This window comes from Callorhinus ursinus, unplaced genomic scaffold (genome assembly GCF_003265705.2).
Source record: "Callorhinus ursinus isolate GAN/ISIS: 27379988/994484 unplaced genomic scaffold, GSC_fseal_2.0 scaffold48, whole genome shotgun sequence".
NCBI classification, from domain to species: Eukaryota; Metazoa; Chordata; class Mammalia; order Carnivora; family Otariidae; genus Callorhinus; species Callorhinus ursinus.
The window spans coordinates 344,858-352,290 of record NW_027397110.1 but is presented as its reverse complement, the minus strand read 5'-3'; positions in this window follow the sequence as shown (position 1 = coordinate 352,290).

Here is a 7,433-nt window from a genome sequence, read left to right as displayed (position 1 = left end):
GGGGGGGCACACCCACAGCAGGGCGCCCTGGGGGTAGGGTCCAGGTAGCCTTCGGCTGTCAGCTGACTATATTTTTAATGAGAAACAAAATTCTTCTTATACAAATGCTCTGAGCCACTTTAAACATTTCTCAGAGAATCAAATGGAAATCTAAAAAAAAACCCCAGAAGTATTTTTAAAACAGCTTTATGGAGGTGTAATTTACATACCATAAAACCCACCCACTTCCGACAATTGCAAGGATCCACCCACCACTCAATGATTTCAGTCGATTCAGCCAGGTGTGCAGCCAGCAGCACAGCGCAGGTGGAGAGCCTGGCGGTCACCTGCGGCACCAGCCGTCACTCCCCTCCGGCCCCAGCACCTGTGCCCCTGCGCCGTCCAGCTGCGTGCGCGGGGCCTCCCAGGTCCATGGAATCACACAAGCGCGGGCCGCGGGGCGGGCTGCTCCGGCTGAGCTTACCCATTCTGAAGTCACGCATGTTGGTTCCCGTATAATGCCCGCTGTATATGGATGCGCCGCATTTTGTTCATCTGTTCACCAGTTGATGGGGATTTGGCTTGTCACATTTTGACTGTTACAAATAAAGCCGCTAGGAACCTTTCCTGTACAAGTTCTTGTGTGCACATATGTTGTCATTTTTCGTGGGTAAATACCTACGAGTGGAATTCCTGGTCGTATGGTAAATTTATATGTGACTTTTGAAGAAATTGGCTCTCCATTTTACTTTTCCACCAGCACTGGATGAAGGTTCCAGTGTTTCCACACCCTTGTCAACACTTGTTATAGTCTTTCCTTTCGATTAAAGCCAGGGTGTGAGGCGCTGTTGGATTTACTTTCAATTTGGATTTTCCTAATAACTAATGATGCTGTGCATCTTTCCAAATTGGATTAGACATTTTACCAAAGAATATACCCAACTTCCCCCCTCCTTCCTTGGTTAAATGTCTAATAACTTTTTTTTGCCTGTTTTTACTTGGTTGTTTGTCTTACTTTTGGTATTTTTAAATTTATATTTGTTTTTAATTGTGGTAAAATACACATAACAATTTTAAGTCTATGTCTATTTTTAAGAGATTTTATATATCTATTTATTTTAGAGCGCGCTCACAAGTGGGTGCGGGGGCACAGAGGGAGAGGCAGAGAATCCCAAGAAGACCCCCCACTGAGCAGGGAGCCCGATGTGGGACTCGATCCCAGGACCCTGAGATCATGACCTGAGCCCAAGGCAGATGCTTAACGACTGAGCCACCCAGGCGCCCCTGTTTCCAAACTTCCAATTCTGTTCCATTGATCTATAAGTCAGTCCTTATGCCAGAACACACCATCTTTATCGCTGTAGCTCTATAGTAAGTTTTCTATATTTAGCAACTGTAAATTCTCCAAATTTGTTCCTTTTCAAAATTGTTTGGCTATCCTCTGTCCTCTGTATGTCCATACAAATTTTATGATCAGATTGCTAATTTCTGCCAAAAGAACCCCAAACACTCTCACTTTGATAGGGATTGCATTCAAACAAGTTTGGGGAATATTGCCATTTTAACAATATTGAGTTTTCCAGTCCATAAACATTAGATGTCTCTCCATTTATTAAGACATGCTGTGTAGTTTTAAGTGTAGGAGTCTTACACTCCTTTTGTTAAACTTACTCCGAGGTATTTTATTCTTTTCAATGCTGTTGTGAATGGAATTGTTTTCTCAATTTTATTGTTGAATTGCTCATTGTTAACACAAAGAAATGCAGTGGATTTTTGTATATTGATCTTGGATCCTGGAACCTTGGTGAACTTGCTCATTAGCAGCCTTTTTCCTGTATGTCCTCTTGCCATTTGGCCCCAAACACGTCACAGATACAGAAGTGGACAGTTTCTGGTTGGAGGAAAAGGGAACCTTAGGTAACTGGAAAGTACCAGGAAAATAATGGAGAGAAAGAAACTTAGGGAAATGAGCCCAGGAGATTAAGTTTCGGACTCCTGGGCTCTCCTCTAATCCACACGTGTGTGGATGTCATCCTAATTGGCATATCAAATAGTTGGAGAATTGATCTAATAGGTAGACCACCACTCAAGTCTCAGAGTGACCACTAAGTGGTGCACATGCAGGACGGCCCTGATTAAAACCACAAAGACTTTGAGTATTGAACTGACATTGGAACCACAGCCCGCAGGAGACTAGAGCAAGACTGTCAACACTCTCCATAGGGCAGGGGGAAGATCCAGAGTCTCATGACACAACACTCAAAATGTCCAGGATAGAAACTAAAATCACCTGGCAAACAAAAACCACGAAAATCTCAACTCACATGGGAAATGGGAATAGATACCGATGATGTGATAACCCCGATGTTTGAATTATCTGACAGGGACTTTGAGGCAGCTTTATACAAATGCTTTAACCAGAAACTGCAAACAGTCTTGACACAAATATTAAAATAGAATGACTCAGCAAAGAGAAAGACATAAAGAAAAAGCAAATGGAAATTTTGGAACTGAAAAATAGAATAACTGAGAGGGGAAAAAACCTTCACTCACAGGATGGACTCAATACCAGAACGGAGATGACAGGAGGAAGTCAATGAACTTGAAGACATAGCGACAGAAATTCATCTGAGCAACAGAGAGAAAAAAGATGTAAAAAAACTGAACAGAGTCTCAGGGACCCACAGGACCCAACAAGAACAGGGCTGTGTTTGTGTCACTGGAGTCCCAGAAAGAGGAGAAAGACTATGGAGCTTAAAAATATTTAAGGACATTATGTCTGAAAACTTCACAAGTTTGGTGAAAGACATAATCTTACAATTCAAAAAGCATAGCAAATCCCATCCTGGAAAAACTGAGAGGAATCCACACTAAGACACTTCATAATCAAATTGCTGAAAACTAAAAACAAGGAAAAAGTCTTAAGGCAGCCAGAGAAAAATTATGAGTTACCTACAGAACAATGATTTGAATGACTGGACTTCTCATTAGTAATACGTCTTTTCAGTGCTGAAAGAAAAGAACCATCAGTTCAGATGTCTATATCCAGCAAACTTCCTTAACCCGATAAAGGGCATTGACAAAAATCCTACAGCGCACATCACACTTCATGTGACAGACTGAACACTTCCCCTTGAGACTGGGATCAAGGCAAGAGTCTCTTACTCAACACAGTGCTAGAATGCCATCCAGTGCAATAGGGCAAGAAAAGGAAATAAAAGGCATATCGATCGGAAAGGAAGAATTAAACTGTCCTTATTTGCAGACAACATGGGTACCTATGTAGAAAATTCCAGGGAATCTATTAAAAAAAAAAAAAAGGAGCCAAACTCTTAGAACCAGTAAGTGAATTTAGCAAGGTTGCAGGATACAAGCTCAACACATAAAAACCAACTGTATTCCCATATACAAGCAATGAATAATTGGAGGCCAAAATTTTAAGAATGTTCCTATTTGTAATAGCTCCCAAAAATGTCTAGGTGTAAATCTAGCAAAATTTGTAAAGGTTCTCAGTGCTAAAAACTATAAAATGCTGTTGAAAGAAATCAGATAAGATCTAAATAAATAGAAAGACTTGCCATGTTCATGAATTTGAAGGGTCAGCCTAATAAAGATGTCCATTCTCCCCAAAGTGATCTATAGATTTAACACATCACCAGGCAAAGTTCCAGCAAGATTTTTGTTTTATAGAAATAGACAAGCAAATTGCAAATTTTATATGTAAGGGCATTGGAACCAGAATAACTAAAAGAATTTGACAGAGAAGAACCAAATTGCTGGAAACGACTTGATTTTAAAACAGCTACAGTAATCAAGACTGTGGTATTGGTGGTAGCTGCATCCAGATGGATAGTCCAGGAACAGACCCACAGAAATCTCAGACATCTGTGTCAATGCAGTTCAGTGGAGAACAAATTGTCATTTCAGCAAATGGATCTGAACTAGTGGTCACCCACATGGAAAGAGGTGAACCTTTACATTTCACACCTTACACAAAGGTAAACTCAAAGTGAATCCTGGGTCTAAATGCCAAACATAGACTAAACAACTTACACAGGATCAAATAGGAGGAAATCTTCATGACATGGGCTTAGAGTTTGTAGAAATGGCATCACGATCCATAAAAGGAAAAAAAAAATTAGGCACCATCAAAATTAAAAACTTTTGTTTCCGCAAAGATACTGTCAAGAGAAAGACAATAAACCAGGTACTGTGGACTCACATATCTGAAGGGCACTTGGATGCAGAGTATGAGTTCTCAAAACTCAACCCGAAGAGAACAACACAATTTACAGACAGGAAAAGCTCCTGAACCAAAGAAGGTGTGGGGATGGCAAATACGCCCAGGAAAAGATGCTTAGCGTCATCAGACTCCAGGGAAATGCAAACTAGAGCCGGGATCTAGCCGGGCGCCCCCACGGCTCATCGGAAAGCCTGAGAGGAGAAGCCGGAGGGTCGCAGGTGCAAATCCCGGAGGGTCGCGGATGCGAATCCCGGGGGGTCGCCGATGAGAATCCCGGGGGGTCGCGGGGGCGAATCCCGAGAGTGGCTGGACTGAACGAGCGGACGCTGGGAAAGAAAGCCCAGAGCCGGACAGCCGCCCTGGAAAGTGGTCTCTGTACACTTAGCAAGAATGCAGCAATCCCAGAGAAATGAAGATGCACGTTCACACAAAAACGTGCGCGTGGATGTGGTGGAGGCTTTATCCGTAACAGGTGGGAACAACCCAAATGCGTTTCCGAGGGCGAGCGGAGAAGCAGACTGCGGCCCTCTGTCTACACCGCGGGACACCGCTCAGGCGGGCGACACCCGAGCTTTGGATCCGCACAACCACCGCGATGAGTCCCCGAGGCAAGACGCTGCGAGGGAGGGGCCGGGGTCGCGCGTGGCGTGGATGCGGCATCCCCAAAGATGAACGGACCAGCATGGAGATGGGAGCTGCGCTGCTAGGGGCGATACTGGGGTGCAGTGTGCCTAGAAAGCCAGAGCAGGAGGGAGTTTGGGGGGTGACGGAACTGCTCTGTATCTTGTCGAGTGATGACTCTCCGAATGTGTTAAAATTCATAACACTGCGCACGAAAATTAAAAAGGCAATTTTACTACATGATAATTAAAAATTAGATAAACAAAAGATGTTTAAAAGATACGTTTCGGGCAGTTTTGCGTGCGCCGGGCTTTCTCTTCGGAGCGAGTTCTCCCACAGCGGGTGACAAGGCTCACCTCTCTCGGGGACCCCGCAGTTGGTCCGAGTGGGCGCGCCCACCCGGGGGTCCCTCCTGTGTGAAGGCGGGTCTGGGACGGGTCAGCAGAGAGCAAGCCATTTGCAAAGGAATCTGGGGGCCCGAGAAAAGCGAGGTGTCCTAAAAGTCACTTCCCCCAATAAAGGCCAAAGAGCAGAGGTCGGGGATGAGGGAGAGACCTGGAGCGCTCTCCCTGGTCCCCTAAGTCCGCCCAGCAGGACTTGGGAGGTCTCACAGGGCAGCCCCCTCCTCACGACAGATGCGACCCCTTACTCTCGCCCTCCAGGGCTGTAAGCCGAGCCCCATCCTCCTCCCCCGGGACTGTTCCCCCTCCTAGCCGCGGGAGCGCCGCAGAGGTCACCGGCCCGCCCCCGCAGCTGCTCCCTCTCCCCACCCCGCCCGCGCCCGCTGCCTCTCCCGGGGACACTGCGCCCTCCTAGCCTGCCCGCGAGACCCGGCTGGAACCAGACCTCGAAATCACGTGGTGGGATGGGGGAGTCGGGGGAATGACCACGAGGTCACCTGGCTCTGCCCCGCCTCCGGGCTCCAAACAAGGCCCCGCCCCCGCCCCACCCCCCCCCCCCCCCGCCCCCCCCCCCCCCCCCCCCGCTCAGGGCTCCGAGCACACGCCCCCCCCCCTTCCCTCCCCGGGTTCCGAGCAAGCATCCCGCCCCTTCCCCGCCCCCAGGCTCTGAGCACACGCCCCGCCCCCTGCCCCGCCCCGGGCTCTGAGCAAGGCCCCCAGCTCCGGGTACAGGCCCCGCCCCCCGCGCTCCGCGCTCCGCGCAAAGCCCCGCCCCGAAGCTGCTGGCACCTCCCCACCTCCATGGCGACCACCTGGCCTCTCGCTGGGGCTCTTGCAGCGGCTCGGATCTGCTCATCTTTCACTGCTTGTACGTCCACCGCACCCCTGCTCAGCACTCAGCGCAGCACGGGTTCCTAGACCCCCCACTCCCTTCACTGGGGATGAAAGCCCACTCCTTCCCAAAGGGAGGGCTGCTTTGCCCCCCCCCCCACCCCGTGCCTGCGCCCTCCACCTCCGTTCATGGGACGCCTTCCGTGCCCACCCCGGGGCCTTTGCACTGACTCTTCCCTCTCCCCTAACGCTCCTCCCCCACGTGTTGTAAGCATAAATACAAATCTAAGCTTGACTTTTCCTTGGTGTCAAAATGGAAAAGGACTCCCTACTTTCCCTTCTCTTAGGGCATTTCCTTTAGGAAACCAGTAAATTCTTTTCTGTTCCTTTTGAGATGGATGCAAACCTTTTGAAAAGCTGAACAAGCCTCTGGCCAGTTTTTCAATCCCACAGTGTTTTTCTTAATAGTCTCGGAGCTATCTCTGAAATGTAAACAACAGGGAAGATAGACCCTCTTCCCTGTCTTGGGATTTTAACTTAATGCCTGGCTCCAAGTTATAACTAGCTGTTGCCGAAATATAATTTTTAGACTTTCCTTCGAATGAGAGGAAGTAACCACCACAATGACCACCCATCACCAGGTAAATGCACAATAAACTGAATCACACAGGCGCTGTCAAGTCCTTTTATCTTTATTTATTGATTTTTAAAAGATTTTACTTATTTATTTGACAGGAGAGGTGAGATTGTGCACACACAAGCAGGGGAAGAGGCAGGCAGAGGGAGAAGCAGACTCCCGCGGAGCAGGGAGCGCGATGCGGGGCTGGATCCCAGGACCCTGGGATCAGGACCTGAGCCAAAGGCAGACGCTTAACCGACTGAGCCACCCAGGCGTCCCTGTCAAGTCCTTTTTAAAAATGTGTTATTGTGGGGCACTCCCTGCTCCGCGGGAAGCCTGCCTCTCCTCCCACTCCCCCTGCTTGTGTTCCCTCTCTTGCCATGTCTCTCTCTGTCAAATAAATAAATAAAATCTTTAAAAAAAAATGTGTTATTGCCGGTTCAGTTGGTAGAGTGCACGACTGGATCTCGGAGTTGTAAGCTGGAGGCCCACGTTGGGTGTAGAGATTACTTAAAAAATAAAGTCTTCGAAGAAAAAAGTTTTATTGTGGTAAAATATATACATAAGAAAATGTTCCACTTTAACGGTTTTTAAGTGTACAATTCAGTGGCATCAAGTACATCCACAGTGTTGTGCACCATTACCACTGCCCATTTCCAGAACTTTTTAATGATTCCAAACAAAAACTCTGTACCCATGAAACGATGACTCCCCCTTTCCCCCTCGGGCCATATGTGGT